This window comes from Ostrinia furnacalis, unplaced genomic scaffold (genome assembly GCF_004193835.3).
Source record: "Ostrinia furnacalis isolate ACB-3 unplaced genomic scaffold, ASM419383v2 OfSCF4386, whole genome shotgun sequence".
Classification (NCBI taxonomy): domain Eukaryota; kingdom Metazoa; phylum Arthropoda; class Insecta; order Lepidoptera; family Crambidae; genus Ostrinia; species Ostrinia furnacalis.
The window spans coordinates 91,963-117,830 of record NW_021134625.1 but is presented as its reverse complement, the minus strand read 5'-3'; the positions used below and the strand labels follow the sequence as shown (position 1 = coordinate 117,830).

Sequence of the window (25,868 nt, the reverse complement as noted above, 5' to 3'; positions counted from 1 at the left end):
TAATGCGTAGTAAATATAAGAAGCTCTACTCTACAATGCTGTTCGTAGAGATTATGCCGTTATGATACGCAAGAGTAGCTTATACCTCTTGAGCCGGTTCTTCNGACGGTTCTTCTTCTTGTCGTGTCGACAACAAGCCTATACAGTGTCAGCTCAAAACTCCGCTACAAGAGTTACGCTTGAGCCGGTTTAAAGGTGAAGTCGTCAAGACTAACTAAAGTGCCAAGGATCGATTCGAATGGATTAACTGTAATTAGCTTCTGATCAGCCCCAATTGAACTCCTGCGTCACAGTGGAAGTGAAACTAGAAGAAGTCGGTTTCTCCCGATGTCCCGCGCCCACGAAGGGTGGCACTCGCGCCGGATGCGACGTCACAGCCGCGCATTCCGCAGCCGCCGCGAACTATTTTGGCGCGCGCGCACAATTGATTGGCGCTCATGTGTGCACTTGTTACATTGCTGAAACATCTCACTGGCTTCTGAATTGTTTTACAACGGTCGTAAAGTTCGACAGGCTGTTATGGCCTGACACCTTCGTTTTGTCGCACTGCAATGTCTACAGCGATTTTTAAAATACGATTCAAAGAATTTATTAATGAAAATTAGCTGGATAATTCTTCTATTAACAGACCTCATGATTTTAAATGAGTGGAAATGAGTGAATTCCACATAATAATATGTATTATGTATCTGTATATTTGTGCGATTTTGAACCTTAACTAGTTTCTTGTCCAATATGTATGTTAATTCTCTTTAATATGTATTTGACTAATGGTTTTTGGTAACAATTTTTTATTTCAAATGTAGGACTTTCCAAACAAAAAATAAGTAGGATAGGTAAATAAAGGAGCGATTCATCACTCTTCAATTCACAAGTAATCATTACACTATTATTCTCACTTTAAACAATAAATAGCTGTCAATTGATTTGTCGGGCATAGAGACGGCAATAAAAAAGAATTCAGTTGGCTCGCCGTCCGACCTTTTCGGCTCAGTAAAATTAGCCGCGAAATGTTGTAAGTGCCATAAATGGTTCCGTCGCGCTTCTAAATCGGGCGTTTGTCTGTGTGCGTGTCCGTCAACGCGTCTATAAGTTCCCCGCTATTCTGGGGAGGCTATAACCGGCACCTCCCGGCGGCGTAAAATTAGAGATGGCCAAACGACGCCCGAATATATAATGCTCGCACCTGATTGGAGAGACGCCAGCGTTAGCTCTTGTTAGGCTGTTCAGGTGCCGCACTCGATTTATGAAGGCACCACCCAGGTCGACCCGCGCTGACACGGCAATCTGTCAGCATTGCGCCAGTGCGGCCTGACTGGAGTTCCCTAGACGAGAGGACGCTTGTTTTCTGAAGCTTATATTTTTTGTATTATCGAAAGATGAGTAATATCAAAATCTTGTCGTTTGTAAATTACCATGTTTAAAAATAAAACTTGTAAAACACAGGTGTTCATTCTTTTCATGCGATATAGATAATGATTGATGTCTCATGCATTCGATTTTACTGATTATAATGATTCAATTTTCACCACGAGCACCACATCCTGAGCTACTCCCGTATAGTGCTACAGTTGGGCGCCAATGTAAAAGCCCGCAACGAATTTGTTCAATAGAATATAGAAATCACGTAATAATCTCAGTTGTTGGACACAGTTGGACATGCGATGGTCCATCATTCGCTGACAGAGACAGTTGAGTAGCTGTGAGGACAGTCGTGTGGATTGTTTGAGTTGGCGCGTGGCGAGGCCAGCATGCCAGCAGCCGGCTCGCCCACCGCTTCGTCACCCGGGCACCCGCGGCGTCACCGGCGGTTCGGTCGCGGTTACTGAGACTTGACGGCAGTTTAAATGTTGAACAGATCGAAGATTGTGACCGATGATTGAGTTTTGGAATAACACAAGTTGGTAATTGAATTTTACTGGTTGCTGAAAGTTTCAGCCTCCTATTTCATCAGTTAGTAACAAACAATTAAACATGTATTGTGTTTAGTATTAGCTGATCAAATCAGTTCGTTAGTATATTAGTTTCTGGGGCTAACAGGACTTGCTAATTTAAAATACATCTTCATTCTTGAAATGTCTCGTTTATGAGTATTTAATAGTCTAATGCGACTAGTACATATTAATAACGTCGTCTAATTTCGCCAGCACCTATAAAACACGCTGTACTCGTATATTAAAATAGCACCTCCGGATTGTTGAGCAATGCGCATCTGTAACGCGGCCGATTATTGTGTCTGTCTGTCTGGCATTACCTGCAAATGCGCGAAGATTTATTATCGCCGGGTAATGAGCACCGTCCACGTTGGCACCCGCGATCTTCTATTGTTTCAAATCTCCGGCAGCACGGTCCGGCAGTAACTATTCTCGGATGGCAACGTCAACATTTATTACTGCCATAGTGTTGATTTTGATAGTGGTGAATATTATTTACGTCCAAACGACATAATTCACGGTTACGCAGCCATATCTCACACAGCTTTTTAGAGATTTATATAGCCGGATATTAAGGGAACAATATGTTCGCTCATGCCATATGCTCGCGCCAATGGACAACACGCATAAGTTGTAATATTAAGTTAAATTATGACTTAATTTAAAGTTTAGATCACACACATTACACTAGTTTTTATTTCACCTCAATCCATCCAGTATTACCGAAGATAGAGCCTCGAGAAGTTTACGGACTTTTTAAAATTTTCAAAAATTTCCAATATTCGCGCGTGACGTCACAACATGATTTTGCAGCCCCCNCAAAATCAATTGCGCACATTTATTATAAAGTTTGTTTACACTTTGACAACAATAGACTGACATGTAAGGTGACATGTCAATGAAGTTTTCAGTTACTGTTGCCATTAAAAGAAATTAGTACCATTAATTTTCCGCAACATGGCGAGGGTTTTTATGTTCCTGGTCAGGCTATAATAAACAAATTATTCTAGTTTTCTCGAGAACCTGCTTCTTCAACTTCATAAATAAAATTGGGATATTATCTGCAGAACAAAATAATTGAGAATGTACATGTCTGCAGCTTTCTCAATGGCCCTAGAGCAATTCTAAGTAGGTAGGTATGCCATAAATAAAAACCTAATTAAAGTCATCAAACGTCTCAGTCATTAATTTAGTGCCATTAGAAACACCTAGTTGATCAAAACTGATGTCTGTTTGTATTTTTGGGTTATTATTAAAGACAAAAAAGATATTTGGACTATTATGTACTCTGTGGTTTGGATGCATAATGTAATTTCCTTTGCCTTAAAAAAAGTAAATGTCAAGATGACTGTTGCACCAAAAATGAAAATGAAAATTGATTTTGATAGATGTTGTGTTGAGTTCTGTGTAGTTTTGTGCGATTTAACGATAAGAACGACAGTGGTAAAAGGTAATGGGGGCAAATTTTTTCCCTCAAGGAAAAAGATGAATTGGTTATAATCTTACTTGACCACAAGGATACTGTACGAGCACGTCAGCATCGACCGCGACCTACAACACGCTAGCCGACTGGCCCATGCACCCTGAACGAACGTGCACCGTAGGCACTCTACACCGACGGCACATTGGACTGGACACATTGAATTGTGTACATTATGTAAATCTTGTATATAGCAATAGCATAACAGTAATAAACCAGATATCAACCGTCCGCGTTGTGTTTTATTTCCCCCACTGAGGCCAAGAAAGCCTTAGTGCAGTCCTCCTTCCTATCAAACCTTTCTTTAAATCTAATTAAAAGGTATTGTTAGGGCTCTAGGGACTACTACAAACGTAGCCAGAAATACAGCTTGGTTATGAGTAACCAATACCTACTACCTATACCGCATGTAATCCTGTCTCATTCTATAATAATTATATGGCCGCCTGAATAAACTTGAGTGAAAAAGTGTTTCCACTGTCTCAATTGCATCAAAAGCTCCAAACAAATCATTTAATTCAGTTTCCATTTTGCCGAATAGGCGTGATTGACAATATGCGTGACAGTTGTGGTGACAGTGACAACCTGCACGCGCAGTGATCGCCATCGCGGTCGCCATCGCTGCACGCGTTGGTTTGTCCGAACCTTAACGCGGCCGATTATTGTGTCTGTCTGTCTGGCATTACCTGCAAATGCGCGAAGATTTATTATCGCCGGGTAATGAGCACCGTCCACGTTGGCACCCGCGATCTTCTATTGTTTCAAATCTCCGGCAGTAACTATTCTCGGATGGCAACGTCACATTTATTACTGCCATAGTGTTGATTTTGGTAGCGGTGAATATTATTTACGTCCAAACAACATAATTCACGGTTACGCAGCCATATCTCACACAGCTTTTTAGAGATTTATATAGCCGGATATTAAGGGAACAATATGTTCGCTCATGCCATATGCTCGCGCCAATTGAGCTTAGTGATTTTCCAATGTAAACACATCTCGACATGACGCTGTCGCAGCCGGAGGCGTTCGCTGTCTTGTCCAATTAGCTCCCCGCGTCAAACAGATTCGATTCTGTGTAACATGTGCAGTTCATTATTTGCTTATGTTGTACCAGTCTGTTACCTATGTGAATAACGAATTAGTGGTTACAACCATGTTGCACTTATTGCAAATCTTTAAAGTAAACAGAAAATCAGAAATAATGTAGAAGAACGATCATTTCTTAAATAAGACAACTCCATTGTCCATATAACAGTAATATTAAGTATTCTTTAGTTTTACCAATACTTATTTAATTTACCCCAAATATTCAATACCAAATCGAGAAAAACAAGGCTTTTAATTAATTCGTTCTGGTTTGCGTTCAACAAAACATGTTTGTTGCCTATCGTCGTATTACAGGTGATTTTCCGGAATATTTTCCTGTTACATTTGTAGGTGCAGCAACTCATCAATTTTACAAACATATCACGCATGTAAGTCGGACATCCCGTAGTTATGCGCGGTGACGTCACGGCTGCGTGCGCGTCGTTTTCCTCGAGCGTTTACGCAACTTTGTTTACTTGGTGCGGTCACGTGTCATCAGAAAGAAGGGGCGTAGACACTTTGTTTAGTTAATTTTTGTTTAAAAAATACTCTGACACTAGCGCTCGTATCTGATTGGGCCCAAGCAGCCATCAGTTGTATTGTTTTTGTCTACAAACTCTTAGATGTTTCTCGAGTCTTTTTTAACTGAGAAATGAAAATATCATGCTGTGAAAATCTCTGGGGCTAAGTACATTTTGGTAGAAAACATAAATTAAGGCTTTCCTGCTGACTAAATGATAGAATAAGGGAGGATTGTTACGGGAAGTACAAATTAAAGCTGAAACTTTTATATTTATTTATTTTTATTTATTTATTTAGAAAAACCATTGCGATGCAATCTGTCTTGCAGGATTACAGCTGAAATTATAATTGCAAAACTAATTACAATATTAATTATAGTAATTACAGTGTTAGTGAGACAGTAAGTGTCACCGTGAGACAGTATGTCTGTTGGTCTGCTAGAGATTTATGGACCACTTTAAATAGTGCCACTAACATTGTGAAACTTTTATGAGCTTGCGCTTTGGGTGTTACCTACTACTTATTGTACATTCACTTAATTTTGTATTATTTACCTATTATGATTCACTGGTTTACGCAAGCAAACATGTTAAGGAATAAGACTTCCTCTATCGTATGATTCGTGTAGGCTCCAACAATAATAATATAACAGTTCTTATGAGCGTAACTCAGGTTAATTGCATAATTATTACAGCAACATTAATAGCTATATTGAGTATTGTTACAATGAAGATTAATTGAATCCAATTCGTCGCAGCTAATCCCCGAGGACTTGGCAAATAACAGTTAATAAAAATCTAGGTATTATTCGATGGCCACGTTTAGATGCACTAGTTTAGCGCTAGGGGTATCTTTCCAAAAACATTTCAATTTAGAGCTGCCCCCTAGACAAAACGCACTTTTTGATCGAATCGAAAATCGAATCCGTCAAAACTCCATACAAAAAAGGGGCTTTTCGACCACTTTTCGAAATTTCGACTGGTTTGCGATTATAATTTGCACTTTGTCTAGACCCACTGGTTAGTTCATCCCTATCCTTCATGCTAGTTATCCCAGGGTGATTGAAAGAGAAAAGCAGTACCTATATCGAGAGCATTTTGTGAAGTAGGACTCGTGTCATGCGCTGCGCCCGCGCTGCGATACCGCGCCTTGACCGCGATGCGGCAGACGGGCGGTCGCCTGCGCGCGCCGACTGCATTTGTGATAACATCATCAGCAACTAGAGGCAGAGTGTTATGTTTTTAATTATATTATGATCATTTTATTTGAGTTGAAATGTTAGGTTCTTTATTTTAGGCAGTCTGACGACTATCGTTTATAGGTATCATTCTTTTAGTATGGTTCTTCTACCCATTGTTCTATTTTCGAAATGAGAACTGATTTTTCTACATTTTCATATTTCCACGAACAGATCATGAGTATTCTTGTGGAGGCCATCTATCATTGATCGTGTAGGCTTTTTGAAGCTTTAAAACATGGCTCTACCATAGAGCTCTTTTGTAAGTTCTTAATCTTCATTATTAGGCTGTCTTTCCTTTGTGATTTATTTCTATTATTACAAACGAATAACGTTATTGCTTTTTAATTGTACCATAATTGATTCGCAATGTACAGTTTATTGCTTGAACTCGATGCATGTAGTCGACCTATTTGCTGCACACTACTGCACTACGTTAGCTAACTGCACATGATTGCACACCACAGAGGTCGCCTGATGTATGCGATGCGCGCGTCGCTCAAATCTCTAGGGCAACTGCTAGTTTCATAATCGTTGCATGCGATGACTGCACTTTGCTATTACTTTCCAATTTGTTACGCCTTTTTTTCATTCAGTAACAGTTATTTATTTACCGCTCTAGTGCGGAATATTTTGATTAAGTAATTAATTTGCTTCTCGTTAATTTGATGTTTACAAAATGCTTAATTTTCCTTATTTGTCGTCATAATTAGCATTATCGTCTCTCAGACCTGGTGAGCCCTGTTAAGGACGGCAGTTAACACAAAGTTCCGTTGCCTTTATCGCTGTTTGAGTTCTAAAGTCCGCTCGCGCGTGTGGAACTGCACTGATGTACTGTGATTAATTATTTTCGTACCGACAATAATTTATATTTATTCGACATGTTACATTTACTAGTTAACTTGTTAATGAGAAGTTTGGTTGCGTATACGCAAACAGTTACAACGCAATTGATTTTATTAATTGCATAACTAGAGTAGGTTAATCATGATCATTAACAATATCAGCCAGACGTTTCCTATCGTATTATTATATTTTATATTATTATTATAGCAATTAACATCTTTTTTATTGTATTTTTATTCCGAGCATACTGAATTTAAATCGTGGAATGGTATAAAATGAAAATTTTACTGTAACTATTGATTGGCTAAAGTGTAGTTATTCGGTTTATAGTTTCTTTTGGTTATTGGGTTCCAAGGTGCTGGCAACCCAGTTGAAGCGTATTCCTGGGTGTTTAGCCCGCATAGCATCCATCAGAGTGACAAAATAACCAAAGCTGAAATAGCTCGGATCGGGAGCGTGGCCGCGTGTTGCAACCGCGGCCAGAATAGTGCGCATTGTGCAACGATGCGCCTGCCCAAGGTCCCCGCGCGTGCGCCGCAGCCCATCTGTGTGTAAAATCAGACCAAATAATCAAATATCGTTGCTAGAATTTACATCAGTCATTGCTAGCAACGAAAAAAGATTTATGGAGAGCAATTATCAAGTTAAAAATTGACAAATTGAATCTGATTTTCTTTCAAAAACTTTCAACAGTTTCAGTTGTTATTTATGACCATTAAAATCAGGTCACCTATGATTCTGTATTAAAATCACGCCACTCCGAATGCTGTCCCCGATCCACAAAAGCCACTATTTCAGCGTTGTTTATCGCAAAGAGATTTCAACACGCGATAACTATAGGAGATTCCCGGTGACCCAATACATAACTGGGTCACCGTGCTGCGCAGAAAATGTCACGGCGTTAGTTTGTAAACGGGTTTGATTGACGGCGTGTACAACTAACACTAGATTAATCACTCTTTATTATTATCTGGTATTTCAAACGATGATCGATAGTAATATTAATTAGTAATTACTCACTACCTGCGGCATCTATATTCATTTGAATCTAATTGACCTTTTCTTTGAATTCGCAACAGTTCTGCGGTTGGTAGAGCAAGTCGTAATTCAGAAATTACTCAGCCAATTGAGACGATACTTGGTAATCAACTTAGTAATTAATTAAGAGTTTCCGGTAGTCTAGAAAATATGTTTGTAAACACACTTTAAGAAATGAAAATTATTTATACTTCACAACAAATGGCGTTACACACAGACTCGTGTACGTTGACGACGTTGTGGTTGATCGGACGATGCGTCGACGATGCCAACGCAACGGGCGATTGAGCGCGACGCGACGCGGCGGCTGTCAGCGGCTATTGGCAACATTTTTATTGTAAGGAACTAGTATGATAAACCGCTCACGTCGTTTTAGGTGTCGCAATTGTGATCCAGATATATCAATGAAAATTGACATCCCGAAACCACGTGTTGGTCTGACGATACTGTGAAAAAAACGTTTCGACACAATATATCATTTAATTGTGTTCTCCCTGGCCCAAAAGAAGAGTAATTAAAAAGATTGCTTCATGATGTCACTGACTGACCTACTACATAAAACGGTGGACTTAATATTTAGAATGCAAAACTATAATTGAAACAAAAGTATCATTTGATCAAAGCCAACATTTACTTTTACCCAAGAAAGATTTGCATTTTAGCTGTGCATTCGCCAATTACGGCGCAAGTTCTTTCGATGAGTTAGAACAACAGTTGTCTTAATTATGAAAGAAGGGAAGAAAAGAAAGAAACTTTTTAATTAATGTTCGTCTGTCGATCCCGTAAAGCATTCGCCAATCACGGCGCAGACCGTGCGCCGGCGCAGGCGCCAGCTGGCCGCGCAACTGGGGCGGGAATCGGGAAGCGGGCCGCTCCCACGATATATTTAGAATACATGTGTCCAGCTGAGGTTAAAAAACTACAGATAACATCATCATGATACTGATGAGACGACGCTAATTAGGTCAAGTAACTCTCCTCGTCATTTTGTATAAGTCGGAAACGAGGAGATAGTTGAAGGTCTCCTCATTGGGAGGACCTGACCTGACCATCAGAAGAAGTAGGAGCTACCGCCTATTGACATATTTTACTTTAGTTAATAGCACATAATATGTTTTGGAATAATATTGTCCAAAAATCGACTATTGTTGTACAACTGAAAATCCATCAATTTGAATGGGTTATATGACAAAAACAATATTGATTTAATATAAATTTCGCAATCTTAATTCGTTCGTTCGTTCGTTTCAGCCGAAAGACGTCCACTGCTGGACAAATCTTAATTGCCCAATGAAAAATAATAAATTAACATAATCACCATGACAGCAAAATCCAACGTAACCCTAGTATAGGCATTAAGACCTGTGCTATACCCATAGCTGGGCATTAACTCGTTAATCCGTTAATCGTTAATTAACGAAGTTAACATTTCTATTAACGGATTAACTTTTAAGTTAACTTTAAAAAATGTTAACGGACTCGTTAACTTCCGTTAAATTATCCTAAGTCCGTTAATCGTTAATCCAGTACCTACTATTTACCAAAAAGATAAAGCAGGCACGCTGAAAAACACTAGAAAAACGCGTTCTGACAAGTACGTTCGGGCTTCCAGAACCCAAAACAACAGTTTTTGTAACTAGAACAAAACGAAATAAAAATGCATTTTTTTTATTTATTTACAAGCTTTATATTGACTTGTTAGTATGTGTGGGACAAATCTTGCAACTGAATTTAAGACCAGTTCTCAACCGATTGAGCTGAGATTTGGTATACTTATGTAAGTACGATGAAAATGCAATGTTATGGNTCCATAGATACCACACACGTATGTGTTTGATGAAAAAAAAATTTTCGAGTTTCAGTTCTAAGTATGGGGAGCCCCCAATATTTATTTATTATTATTTTTTTATTTTTGCATCAAAATCTTAATGCGGTTCACAGAATACATCTACTTACCAAGTTTCAACAGTAGGTATAGCTCCTTATATGTAGTTTCGGAAAAAAAATGGCTGTGACATACGGACGGACAGACGGACGGACGGACAGACAGACATGACGAATCTTTAAGGGTTCCGTTTTTTGCCATTTGGCTACGGAACCCTAAAAGAGGAATAAATTCTGTGCACGATACAAGCTTTTGAAATTATTTGAACCTTGCATACAATTACTTTTTTTGTTTTATTATTATGTGTTAACGGATTAACGATTAACGTTAACTTGCGTTAAATCTTGCTAAATGTAACGTTTTAACGTTTAACGAAGTTAATTTTTTTATTAACGGTTTAACGATTAACGAAGTTAACTATTTGATTAACGGTGCCCAGCTATGGCTATACCTACACAGATTTAATAAGCAAAAAGGTAAATACGCATTTCTACGAGTATATCAATGTGCTAATGTAGAGTTAAGTCGAACAAAGATCATGAAAACTTTTCTGAAATTGCTCAACATTTACGCTATCAGAATTGAGCAAGGTAAGTAACCAAAGTTATTTTGCAGAGCTGCATATGTACGAAACAATAGTTTGGTATATCTAAATATAAAACAAACAACGATCGTTATCTTGAACCCGAGTCAGGGTCACCGCTTCTGCGATAGTCTCAACACAGCACAGCTCGCTCGGAGCGCACTCCAATGGAAACTTAATCAAGGCGAAACTTGAGCACTTGTAACATACGTAAGGGTAGAACTTTCCATAAACTATGTTGATAGTACTGCTCAATTAATGAAGTCTCTAATAAAACTGAAATCGATAATTTAGAACTAGGTATAATCCTTTGTGAGCTCTCGAAAGCTTTTAGATGGTGCTTCATCAATTGAAACTTAATAGGGTATTAGTTACTAATTGCTCTTCAAAAATTAAAATTTTATGAAATATTATACTGAAGGGAACGATGGGAAAATTCCTCTTGAGAGCCGTATTATTTTCAACGAAAGAGATGGTAAAAAGGATTAAAATAACAAAACATTCCATTGGAATTGGAAATGTTAATGCCACTCGATACAGTCATCGCGTCTCGGCGGGATCAAACGGAGGCAAATTCCTCAAAAGGCGTGTCGCTGGTTGATAAGCAAGCCTGAGGTCGTGACTGCAATCGACAAACAAATGAGATGCAGCACTGTACAATGGAAACGTAACAAGGAGACATCTCGGCTCGCGTCGGGAAATTCCTCTTGACGCATCATCGTGGATCGGCTGTAAGGTCGCGAAAACGATAAACACAGTTGCTAACTGAAACATACTACAATATAATTTACGGATTAGGAATAACACAAATAAAAATGTACGTACTACAGATTACTAAGGCCACTCAAGAGATAACAACGCTAAATATGAGGAAATTATTGGAAATGAATGGTTTATTGGATTCGAATATTCGAGTAGCTATTTGGAAAAGATTACAAGAGTAATGTCCAAGAGATAATGACAATAATAGTGGCTTAAATTTTAGGCGTACTTTATCATCAGAAAAGTTGATGTTATCAGAAAGATAAACAATGTAACTAGGCATATTTTTACAATATTTCGCTCGTTAGATACTTACGTTATAATATTATCTTCTTCATCAGCATTTATAAGTATAAGTTTGACTCGTTATTAATCTTTTCAGTTAAACAACTAAACCCTCAAGGCTAAACTCTCTTTAATATCTACTGTAGAATCTGTAGTATAGAATCTATAGTCTACCTAATCTATAACTGCAAAATTGTTTTTTAGTTAGCAAATAAATGACGACAAAAAAGGTTTCTATCGCTATTGAGAATCCTTGTGGGAATGGCTTTTTTTGACAGCTCATAAAACGTATCTCAATGGTGGCTAACTTCCTCGACAATCAAATTCCTTAAGGGTTTTCCCAAAGATAGCGGCTGCTGATATCAACGGTGTATTTTGTAGTTTGTTTGATAAGCGTCGATAAAAGTAATTGTTATAAGTAAACGTATTATCTTGCCAAATGTCGATGCGATAAGTTAATGCGTCTGCCCTTCAACAGTTCCAAGCGTGACGTATGTCTACAGCGCGAAGATAATGATAATACCTGTGTTACATCATGCCTTGAGAACCCAGCTGTGAATGTGCATACATTTACGTTTTCCTTTTCGTACCTATACATGGAAATTATACAAGTAGGCATAGGCAGATGTTTAGTTTCCACTGTGCGCGTTCTTGTACTTGTATCCACATGACCCATGGCGTTATGTGTTTGTGGAAGGCGGCTCTTTGTCTCGTCATGTCAAGGGTCATTCGCAAGAGTGATTCTGCAATGTCACGGTGTCGGTGCGATGCACCAGCTGACAGATAGGCGCGCGCGCAGGAAGGGCGACAACCTCGCCGGATGCGTTATCGACCGAAGGGATTCGCCCGCCCCTCCCCGCCTGCCCCGCGCCACCCCCGCGCACCACGTCCACTTGTGGAACGTGCGCCCACGCAGATTGCAATGTTTGGGAAACTGATAATAAAATTCGCGAAGGAAGAACTTTGAAAGAGTTCCAATTCCAACGTCATGTTACCACTCATCAATAAAAGCTTGTCTCAACTTTAATAATAATGTAATATTATTTAATCAAAGAGCTACGTCCATCTTTGTAAGACCTGTCACAATATTTAATAGATTGTGGCATTGTCAATTATCGGTCGTTAATTAAATCCAATCAGTAACAAAATCTTCCAAATAGATTTCCTCAAGTGGATTCACGGCTCGTGGACCAATTGGCGTCTTTCCAACATTAACGATTAAATATTAGATTATCATCGTATTATTGTAAGTGCGAAAACGCATGCGTCTCGTTCATGGTTGCGGCAATCGGCGGTCAAAGTCAAGTGTATAGCGAAAGAACACCTCGTAAATTCGGCCGGTGTATTAGAGTCGCCCACTCGAATATTTTTGCGATTGGCGACAACGACAGGTCTAGCGAGCGCTGGCGGCACCGTCCGAAATAGAAACGAAACGACAAAAACTCACTCGCGGAAATCCAGTTCGGTTGACTTCTGAAATAGACGCGCATCTGTGGACAGGGAAGCTATCTCTGTGTGTGGCGGTTCAACACTTCTGGATCTTCGAAATTTCACAGCATTCTGCTACGTGAAAGTAACAAGGTTACTAAAATTCTAAGAAAAATGGTTTACAACATACATAACTAGAATAATATTGGACTTCGCTTACCATAATGATCTTAATACGGTACACGGTGTAATTAAAATAATATGTTTAGTACGCACCGTAAGCTGGAGTGGTGCGAGTCATTCACATCTACGTGTTTTGTAAGCGTAGTGCGCTTTTAACATGCTTTGTCTTGTTTTCAGGTAAGGCCGGCCTGGTCGGTTCGATGTCCTCAACAACTAAATAGGAAAATCACAGTTGTTCCCTGAATCATCCACGATTAATGGTTCGTATTTATTTTTATGGTCTCTTTGCCGAATATTTGAACTTTATGCTGAAAAGATGAGTTCTACAATCACCTCGGATCGATTGTGTGATATCTTGCGTTGTTACAGCCGATTGTCGTTTAGCATAATCACAAGACTTTTGCCTTGAAATAGTGATGCTTAAGTTACAGTAATCAGAAATTACGCAAGGGCTAAACAGTCTTTACGTCAACTTCACTCTTCGTCATCGTCAACCCTGAAACTGTTTAATAATAATTAAATTTCGGTACATCATTATCAGCGCTCATATCTACATCGTGGAGTGCTTCTATATTTAGTTGGCAAACACTTCCTACTTGATAGGTAAGTACCTACTCGTGTACTTATCGAGCGGTATGATTAAGTTTGCCTCATCAGACTTGTTCTGCAGCCGTGCAATACTTAACATGTTATTACAATAATTATACCTACGGTTGTGATATTTACAATTAAACACATATCTATTATGGTTAGATCTTGAAAGTGGTTCTTAAGATAATGCTAATGGTCTTGGCTAGCTTCTATTTTTAGCTCGTTATTATTAATACCTCCCATTATGTGTAAGGTATTCAGCTCATGCGCTGTAACGAGTAGAACAATACGAATGTAATGTCATGCGTGATTGTGCATTATTCTATTTTGATACCGTCCAACATTATGTCTGTCACGTTTTCATTTTTTATGTCTGAGTGGTACCCATTCGTTATAATTTTTGTAAACGATTAAATTACTATGGATATTGTTTACAGTTTCAGTCTTTTGATAGAAAATTCTTATCAAGACTTTGGCGGCGACATAGATAAAGTGTGTTTGCACAACAATTTGCCAACTTTGGAAGGGCTTTATAATTAATGTGTTTATTTGAACGTTGAAGTAATTATAGCAAAAATAGAGCATGAAATTAAACAAGCACGCGACATTGCTAATTGGCTGTTTTGTTTAGCCTATATTTAGTTGTGTGCGCCGCAACAGTGTTTTAACGTATATTTAGCACGCGCGCGCCCTTGTGTAAAAATACATTTATTATCAGGTATTGTGTGGTCATTGTAGCCAGTTTACGATTTTCCTCATCCGCGTCTAAATTTAGAAACTCTACTGATTGGCTTTGTTATGGTTAAAATATGTTTATAATTAGATCAAGTGCATTTTCCTTGTTGTCACAACGCGCTACGCAATACGCAGTCAAGGAAATGGAAAGTATTCAGTGCAGCACATTAAAGTGGTTGAGNTAGTAAGTATGAACAATAGTGGACAAATAGTATAGGATCACAATTCACACCATAACTATGTTACTTCTGAATATTCTTTCATAGACACAAAATCACAAACAAGGAAGGAAAACCTTAACCTTAACTCTACAAAATAGCAACTTAACTTAGGGAAACAAAGTTTGTTTTGATACATTTGCTCATTGTATTTTCCTACTTTAATTCTATTTTTGATGGTGTCGAAGTAAGTAAACAATGTAAAGACATTTAAAAATACTTTTAAAAAGTGTTTTTTTTATGATTAGGGAACTAAACTCCTCCTGTATTGCTTTGTCCATCGATTCGGTATTGCTAATGGCATCAGACGTTATATTTTCTAATTCTATCTGACAATCGCTTATTCTATTCAATAACAATTAATAAGTCTGAAATCATCTGACGCTTAGGATTCCGATGATGAGCTCAATCAAGCAGGAATAAATGATTGCATTGCGATACGCCCTCAGGAAAAAATCACTCATATGAATTCCTTACTATGAGCCAACGACAAATGGTAATTTGCTGGCGACTCACTTGCATTTTTGTTATTTTAATCAATCAGAATCTGCTTCGCTTGCATCTGTGTGTCAAACTTTGTAAATAAATATTTGACAAAGTACTTATTAACGTCTCTACAGGGTGTTAGGTAAATGGGTATATGAGCCGACACTAGCCCATGTTAACATGGGCATATAAATGGTATAGTGAAGTCAGAATTTTGATATCATCACTTTATTTTTTTAAATTTTCATAGAATTTTTTTTTTATAAAATACGATTTGTATGAAAATTAAAATAATTAAAATGAAGATATCAATTTTTTGACTTGACCATACCATTTATATGACCATGTTAACATGGGCTAGTGTCGGCTCATATACCCATTTACCTAGCACCCTGTATATTTTTTATCCAGTAGCATCTTGATCAGCAGCAGATCTGAAACAGAATCTGGTTTAAGTTAATCGGAACTGTTTTTATGTATAAACTATAAATGTTATTTATAGTTTTGTTTTTATACTGCCATTGTGCTACAATTGATACGAAATATTATTGTCCCTGTCAGTTGCACACCTCCGTTACCGAATATGATTGTTGTACAATTAGGGTATAAATAGACTACAATGCCACCGGGAACAATTTGCAAATTGTGTAAGTCGTTACGAACTTCTATTTGTGTACACTTTTTCCATTGTGATAGTAGCTGTTGTCCAGAAATGACAGATGTCACATTTGGATGTTTTTCGGAGCCGAATCGAGACTGATCTAGATCTTAAACGTCTTGTAGAGATTAGACGTATATCTGGACAATACTTTCATACCTAAGTGAATGAAAAACTGTCTCTTAAATACAATATAATATCGTGTCTGTCTGTTGTTTGGCCTTCACAGCTTGTACAAATTTCACGGTAGGAAGTAGACGCGTGTCATATGACCTTACGAAAGAGAAAATTCAATGTCTTAAAAACATTTTAGGAATATTTTTGTAATTAAACTCCCAAGTTAATTGCCAACAGCTAAAATGTGTTGTTCCTGAAATGTCTTGAGTCGTGAAAAACGATAGACTCTTTAGAAAGTTATTGTAGATTTTTGGTTATTCTCAAATTCGCCAGTCAATTTGAAACCTTATTTACGCAAATCGAGGTGTATATTGAAGTAAACATTAGGCTGTAAGTGGGAGTTATGTCCGGCTGCTCTACCTACTCATACCGTAGTGCGGTTGTCGCGCGATACAGAGTTTTTGGACCTGCTTCTTTAAACATCTGTATACTCTATGGACGTTGTTGCAGCATCTTGGTTGGTGTTGTTTGATAACCACCAGAGTAGTGCGAAAGCCGATAGCCGTGTGGTACAAAGCAGTATATATTTCAAGCACTGCGTAACCCGTGCTAAGTCAAGGTTCCCTGAGAATATTAAAATGATGCTCATAGACAGAACTCTTTAAAATTTAAATTTCTTTTCTATCAACAATGTCTGGAACAAATCTTAGAAAATGAAAATGGCAAACAAATGTAGATCTCATGAACACGAATAAATTGGTTCAAGGTTCTATGAATACGTCGTATCTGGGATAAGGATACGTTTTTCCTTCATTTCTGATATCATTATTTTATTCAGATTTGGTATGAGATCTACCTCACTTGATCTCTACTTACTATTATCATTACCTAGGTTTTAGGTACCTATGAAATTAAATCAGTAGATGATGGTTATCAGAAAACATAAAAGTTATGATGTTAATATTTTTGCATTAATATTTTTTAACTCCTTAACAACTATTAATGTTGTCGAATATAAATTAATATCAAAACGGGTTTTGAAAAATGCTTAACATGTTGTCCTCGACACACTAAATTTAGAAAACCATTGATTACGTCGGCTACTTTTTTATATTCATTACTGGTGTAGAGTTTTATTTATTGGCTCGATTTAATTTCATAGGTAAAGTTATTATTACACTTGACCTTTGCAAAAAAGACACGTCCTATCGATATTTTAAGTTAATGTCAGGGATCATTTGGTGGTCGAATTTAAAAAAATATATTCCACCTTTTGGACCTGATTTTGTGCAAGCGTGAAATGGCATCTTAAATGACTACCATGACAAACAATTCATTTGTATTCTTATTAATTACAGCGTTGTCATAGTGTCGTCTTGAAAACTGATTGGATATAGGTAATATTTGTTTTCATTTGAAACTAAGTCAAAGGTAGAGCGATTGTTTATTTGCGCCGCCCGCGCACTCCAGTCGTCAGCGGCGCTAAAATACCCGAGTGGCCACGCGGCGAGATTCGTACCTCTGGATAACGCCATGTGCGATTTGTGTTGTAGAAATTGTCAACAAGTTCAGTTCAAAATAAACACCTGACGTGAAGAAAACAACAAGCTTGTCTAGGAAATTGTTATTCAAGGATACATCTTACATAACATAGGTACACGTATTACACAATAAGTTTCTTCGAAGACTTTGCATTGAATGGTGGCGCTACTTAAATTATCGGGTACATCCGGTACGGTGATGAGATTTCAATGACATTACTGAAACTAAATGTTTTTTAATTTTAAGATACATAAGTAGTAATGTACATTGTAATAATCTTGATTTTAACTTAAAACGAGCGTCGTCCACTAAAACCAGTATCATATTTTTGGATTGCTGAATATTCAACAAACAAGTCATTAAATCGCTGGAGTCTAATAACTCTGCATTCAGCGAAAATAATAATTTATACAGCAGTGCACGTTCGACTCCAACGTCCTGCATTGTGTCCATGCAAATCAAACGTAGTCCGGAAAATTGGACGTCATTACAACTAACCACTGTTTGCAGTGCCGTCATTTGCATAGCTAACTATCCAAGTTGTTTATGACGCTAAAAATAAATCCTAATGTCAAAGGTTATTTCACAATTCACACAATGTAATCCACCAAAGAATTACCGAGCTTTATACTTTATACCGACTTGTTTATTCTTACAGGCGTAGCTAACTTAACAAAGGGGTCCGAAAATAGCTCCTTGTATAACCAACTCCGGGAATAGCTGAACAGTGGGAAAGTATCGAGCGGGCTATAAATAGTGACGCGAGCAAGTTAGCTCTTTGTGCATCGAAATAACCGGGAACCCCTCCCCTAATGGACGCGAGTTTACTCCGAGGGCTATTTCGGGCTCGCGGGCAGGTTACGCCAATTCCGCAGCCACTCCACTGATTTATTTCATGGCGAAATCGTTTTGGTACCTTCTGCTGTTGTTTTAGCTGGAGAACTTGTTATTGGAGCTGCCTCATGGTTCATTTGGATTGTCACAATAACTTATAAAACGTCGAGAGTCGAGACGCTACTCAAGATATTTAAATCATTGCCAATATACATAATATGTGCAGAGATAACATTGTACGAGTATCTCAAAACGTGCTGTGAAATCATAAATAAGTTTTTATATTCAATAAACGTTAACCAAAAAACTGGATTCTCTCAAAGGATGTTGCGTGTACAACATTAGGCGGTGTTCCATAAATAGCTCATCATGGAATGCGCCCATCTGTTTATAGAGTAGGCGCGAAGCGGGGGAGCGCCACTAGTCTATTTGCGGGCCACGAGGGACAGGTTGACAAAAACTCTGTCACGCGCAAGTGTCACGGAGGCGAGGCAGGTGAGGGAATCCCTCGGGCGCAGGTGGATTGAAGCAACGTTGATGACATACTTATGCGTGGCGAGTTTAATCCCTTTGATCGTTTTCAACGAAAGCGTATACATACATACTCTTATTATGCGTCCAAATACCAAATATATTGAGTCTAGTTCTACCGTCTGTAGTATGAAAAGATTTGCTACAAATATTTTTTGTATAGCCATCCAACCGATCTGTAAGTCTTTGTATTAGCAGAGTGACAAATGCTCAGTCATATAAATTAATACTTAATAAATCATTGCTACCTTTATAAAATGGGAGATGAAGAAAATAATAGTTATTTGTTTTTCTGATAGTGTATGTTATATCTTGTCAAGAAAGCGTCGTCCCACAAAGAGCCATTCACATGACTCAATGAATCCGGAATCCTTTTAAGAGTTACTACGCCTTTGTATGGTAAACTAATTATAGCCGGTTTATTTATAGCAGTGATTCACTCCTGCGCAGCGCCAGATCTAAACTAGACACGAATTATTGCATTCGTTTGTAACTTGCTATTTTTTACCGAATTTCAACTCAGCAGGAGAGTTCGGTAATAGAATGCAAAATGTCCACCGGTTGCTGAGGAAATATGATTAAAATTTGGTTAATTGTTTAAATCAATTAAAAATTCCTGCTAGCTATGTTAATAAGGCGACTAATGATTGCTTTGTGGAATATTTTTTCTGCTGTTTACCATTTTGAGGCACATGTTTTGTTTTTACAAGAGCTGCCTGATTTGTAATGTAAATGAGTTGCAACTTGTAATTTTCTTTCAGTTTGTAACTTAAGCGATGCTGACAATCAGAGTTAAATATTTGTTTTTGCTACATAGTTAGAATGTTTCAAATGATTTATCTGCATTCAAAGAAACTTAGCATTGGGGCATATTATTTGGTATTTGTATGGAATTTGGCGGACTCTTAGAACTAACCTCATGATTCGGTTCGTTTTGTTTTCGGGCTTCGAAAAGCATTTCTGAATCTGATCTTTTGATTATATTCAAAACTTCTTTTTTTAAATCCAAATTACCTACTTTACCACCTAGTTTGGAAGTTAGTTTCCAACGCTACGACCAAACGCTTTCTCTTTCTATGTTTTTTGTTGTAAAAGCTTTATGCCACCACAGCTTTATGAACTTGTATTTTGCGAAACAGATTTACGAAGTTATTGAGCGTTTAGCAACATATGCGCAGATGAAATAAGCGTCCGAACCGTTATTCATTGCGCCCGCGCCGGAAGCCGCGAACGCCATGAGGCGCCGATGCTTATCCTGAGATTTATGAGCCCGAATGAAAGGCTTCGGGGTAACGTCTTCATCGACGCCCGCGCCGGAATGCCTGTTCATTGTTAAACTGCCATTCGATTGCAGATTATGTTGTCTGCGCTGATTTACATTTTACAACTGTAATTTACACAACAGCATTGCGTATTCCTGAATATAATCACATAATTTTGTATTTGAAACAGTGAATAAAAAGTTCGAGTAGTTGAGCAGTTCGTTGTTTCGCTCATTTCAGCCAAATGACGTCAATTGTACGATGATGAAAGTGCTTACGATAAAAGGTGAATAAGGAAATCGTTAAAAATAAATGCAAACGTTAAGGAAAACCATAACATTCTAAGTAATGGCACTGCAGATATTCTTAATTTCTTATGCATAATATTGGAAAATAATGCATGTCGTTGGATATGTACCTGGTCCTATGTATTTTGAACCTTAAATCAAGGGTCGTAGTCGCAGACTTAAGCTTTTAAAATGATGCATAAAATATTTACGTTAAAATCGTACTACTTAATACTACGATTGGTCAGCGAAACACCATGGTTTAGTTGTTTGATCACATTAAAATTACAGTGACGTGACTTGGCTCGTGGGTTGTCGCAGACCAACGTTCATTTAATTCAGACGTATCAGCATTTCCTTGTGTCACTCCCATCGTCAAATCTTCTAAATCTATCCCAAATTAATCTATCTGAAAACGAAAGACCAAATTGATTTAGGATCTTTCCGGTGGCGGTTGCATTTAGCCTGGTGAAAATAGCCACGGCTGCGCGCGCGCGTGTAAACAGTTTACACTACGGAAATAGACGCGCGCGCTGCTGGATCGGGGTCTGGAGCGGCCAGGAGTTGGCTTTTATGGGACTTTATTTCGGGAGACCGCTGGAAGGGAAGCCGGGGATGTGGCAGTCTGGAAAAGGGCAAATTTTCAGACGCAACGCATTGACCAACCCGAATTTTTTTAATGAAGAAACATTATATTGATAACATTCATATTTGAAAACTTTCTGTTGTGAATAGTGAAGTTTAAAATAAAAAACGCGTCAATATAAAAAAAATAAGTAATTAATAAATATAATCCTGACCTCACTGAACTGCATACATAATTGCTGTTCTCATAAAACACTTGTGTATTGTGTAAACAAGTGTTGCATGAATAAATAGAGTTGCTCCCGTCAATTTTTTCAGCTGAACCGACACAAAAGAGGTGATTTCGGTCGTCACTAGGAGACATCGACTGTTGCCTGCCGATGTCCGAGCAGCACTCTAAGCCAGTGCCATCGTGCGTGCTGCTCGCACGACCACAAAAACGCACGGTCACGTGGCCCCGGCCATTAACTGGCGACCAACTGTAAATACTAGGCCCAACCGCGACAATATGACAGAATGCGTGCACATCTCAGACATCACCTCACCTCGCCGAACCGGTCCGCTCTATATTTCGACACCGAGCAAATACCTGCCTACTCGTGTTCCTATGACATATCAAATACATGACATAGCACGTAATTCTATGCCGACATATTTATGCACACATTTTTTACGGACAAATATTTGTCGACACGTTTCGTGGCTCGCGTGCGTGTTCTATTTTTAACTGTTTATAATTTGTAGTGTATTATTCGCCTTCCCGCTCAGGGCCGCGGGCGCGGGTACGGGAAGGGCGCGGGGCGGGGCGCGGGCGGCTACCTTCGTCCTTCAGTTGTCGCGCGTTGCCGGGCGGGCTATTTTTAGCTGCGGGGGCGGCGGGCGCGCGGGGCCGCTTTGTGTTGATTCTAGCTTTGTTCTGTTTGCATTTTAGTGCTATTCGTAAAACACCTACGCCATCGATGCTGACCGTGAGTAGTCGACGTATCGAAGGTACTTTTTTTCCAAACTCGTGACCGCGCCTCTGATCCGTCACCGAATGGTAATTTACAGCAATGTATGCGGTGTGTTAACCATTTGTGACCTTCGAAACCGGTTGTCTTAAACTGTATCACGTGTTAGGCAATTAAATTAATATTGCTTTAGTCGTTTATTATTAATTATCACAATTTTATTTAAATTTTAGATTTGAAAACCCGGATAAGGTACACTGGTATTATTGATGACTAGCTTTTGCCCGCGGCTTCACCCGCGTGAAATTTAGTTTGTCTGTGACAAACTAAATTTCACGCGGGTCAATCGTCATAAATTATAACCTATATGTTATTCTGGGTTATAAACAATAATACTATAAAGTTTTATCAAAATCCGTTCAGTAGTTTTTGCGTGAAAGAGTAACAAACATCCAGACGTCCTGACATCCAAACTTTCGCATTTATAATATTAGTAGGATTAAGTTATTATTATAGTAAGGGTCCAATTAATTTTGTTTTCATAAAGTACTTAGTTATAGAACTTAAAAGTGTTAGTACAAGCAAAAAAAACTAAAAATAGAATTACATTGTCGTTTCTTATTATTTATTACATTTTATTATATTTTTAACTAGCTTTCCGCCCGCGGCTTCGCCCGCGTGGAATTTTGTCTGTCACAGAAAAACTTTATCGCGCGCGTCCCTGTTTCAAAAACCGGGATAAAAACTATCCTATGTTCTTTCCCGGGACTCAAACTGTCTCTATGCCAAATTTCATCAAAATCGGTTGCGAGGTTTAAGCGGGAAAGCGTAACAGACAGACAGACAGACAGACAGACAGAGTTACTTTCGCATTTATAATATTAGTTGGGATTTGAAATCCCGGTTAAAGTACAGTATTATTGATGATTAAATTACAATGATATATGGTAAGGGTCCAATTGACCTTATTTTATTAGAAGTATACAAGTATTTTTTATTGCTAAAAAAATGTGTTCATAATATTTAAATTTACCTAAGTCCCTCCCAACTCTAGGCTGCAAGCGCGGGGCTCGTTCGTAGTTCGTAGCCGTGCTACGCGCTACGCGTCCCGTGCAGCCTCGTAGCGCGCTCCCGATTTCGTAGTATAGATAGAGTCTACGATTCTACAGATGTTGTGTTAATCGTAATTCTTTCAGCTAATTTATGCAATGTTGTGTACTTATTTATTATTCTGTGATGTTCATGTTGTGTGCAAGGATATTTCAATACATTTTTGTTATTGACAAATATTTTTTGCATAAATCACAAAGCGTTTGTTTTTCATTCCACTTGGCACCAACGCTATTGTTCGCCAAAGTAAAAGTAGTAACTAAAAGAACTTAAATTGATGTTTGATTGCTTGAGTATCTCATTATCATTTTATAATTGTAATCAAATTTAATATTTCAAAAGGGATTGTACGATCTGACTAGTCCAGAACCGGATTGTTAAACGCGGACGTCAAATGGAAGTCTCAGGATAGAGCCGTCAAAGAGCACTAAAGCTGTCATGAACTGTCACCAGAGCACATTGATGGCTGTCACCGGACCGGATATAGAGACGTCAGTCAGCGTCCGATTGGGCCCAAGTCTAATTACAACGCTTCAGATCCGTCACGAGCCTGCATTATCTATTGGATGAGAAGCGTTTGCCTTGTCCCTAAGTGGGTCACCTCATATGCGATTTCGACCTATTTATAGCTGACTAGCCTTTGACCTAAGTGGTTCATGTATATTTCAGATCTGTCATAGACTGCACAAGGTTTTGACTGCACAACAGTTTAAGTCTAGATTCATTTTTATAATTCACGAAAAATCAAGTTACATAGATTGCCCCCTTGGCGAATATTAGATTGTAAACGACTTTTAATGCAAAATCTACCTATACATTTACCAAAAGAGGTATCGCTATGGTTCTATTAATATAAATGGTACATAGACTGTTTGTTGTCAACAAATACGATTGTTTCGTCTACAATTTATGGATAGATAAACCCACGCAATTGAGTCGCACGTGCTGTAAAGTTTACGCAGAAATCCACCGGCGCGTCAAACGTATCGATCCGGGGACGTCTCTAGGGCATCTTGGGCCTTATTGTATGCGGGGGCCCGCGCAGCGATGATAGCAACAGAACCAAGGACGTCCCGACCCGGGCGCCACCAGCCCGTCTAAATATAGACGCGGCCAAAAATAAACTGTCGCACCCCTCCCCCGCACCGCCCCGCCGCGCGCCCCCAACCCCTCCCAATCCAGTGCTGCCCCCCGACCTACATTTTAAGGGGGCTGAGATGAGGATCTCAATCCCTGAACACGGATCCAACTAAAAAGCCAGCAACAGGTTACCTGATATGAAATGCTAATGATAAATTATGAAAGGTTCGGCTTTTAGCAAAAGGTTCAATCTTCGCTGTACGCATCGTAGGTTGTAATAAAATCTTTCTTTTGGCAATTCTTGGCCTTTGATTTGATAATTAACTACAATGGCTATTCCTATTGTCTATTTCAATACTTAATACTTTAGGTAGGTCTGAATAATACTTAATTGTATTTCCTTTGAGTGTTTAATGATTTGCGATTATTGCCACTGAATTATAGCTGTAAAACAACCGCCATTTTAAACTCAAACCATACATTTTAACCCTGTACTTAGTAGTCATAAAACACTCATAAAGCAAGCAACACACGGCAACAATTCCCAGAACAGTTAGTGCGACAGTTGCGCATGAAGCACTGGGACCTCCCCTCTTCCTAGCACGGCCCAGCCGATCCAGGTCACAGGGGCAATGCAGATCTATCAAGAGATTTATCCATATAAAGTTAAAATGAGGACTCGGAACGGAATACAATTTATAACCAACTCACACGAATTACGTTACCTCCATATTTGGTACATTCGACTTTGAACCCGGCGTTTTGTACTTAGAATGTATTAATAACTCTTAATAACGCGTTATACTCATAAAACCCATTTAACCAGACTATTATCGCAAACACGTGATGTGTTGCCTACATCCGTCGCTGAATTTTTTATGTAAATGAGACTGTTTCAATAATTCGAACTTGTTTTCGGCACAATTGAATCCCAATGGCGTGGAAAATATGTGTACAATGTTGACATGGTGTGTTAAAGAAGCAAAAAGCCTCAGAGCGAGACAAATGAGGTGTTTGTTGATCCTTGGCGTTTGGCAACGACCTATTCTGGCTGGAAATGTCAGTTAGATATACATCGTTGAAATGTCCTTTATTGTTATGTATTTTAAATACACATAGTACCTGTGATAGTACTAATGACTGAGCTACCAGTAGAATTCTATCGAATAACAAGACACAAAAACCTTCAATGACACTAAAATGTATATGTAAAAGTAAGCAGTATTCAGTATAGAGTGCTACTGACGTTAATTCGTTTTTTTTACATAAACAAAAGCAAACAAAATAAACTATTTTTTTAGCCTGTACACTGTACAGTGACCCGGATAATGTTCTCTATCGTCGTTGTGACTTTGACAAGTAGGTACATAAGCTAAAGTCATTGCCTTGCTTACCTAATACCTCCTCACAGTCCTCACCGACCAAAAATATTAGTCCGTCATTTTTGGAAAAACAATGTTACCTTGATAGGTACAATTCTGTATTTTTCTTTCAATCATTAGAAAAAGAATCGATAAGATTGATCTTTAATACATAATAAAACAAGTCATAAGTTCCTGATGATGAAAATCTTTTATTCTGCTGTTATACTTTCATTCTTGGGCTACTAA

At 38.4% G+C, this 25,868-nt stretch overlaps 1 protein-coding gene across 1 annotated transcript in view; it reads left to right on the top strand.

The window, feature by feature from the left end:
- The window catches only part of HDAC4 (histone deacetylase 4), a 95,469-nt gene that overhangs the window by 33,475 nt on the left and 36,126 nt on the right, over positions 1–25,868 (top strand). The window lies entirely within an intron of this gene.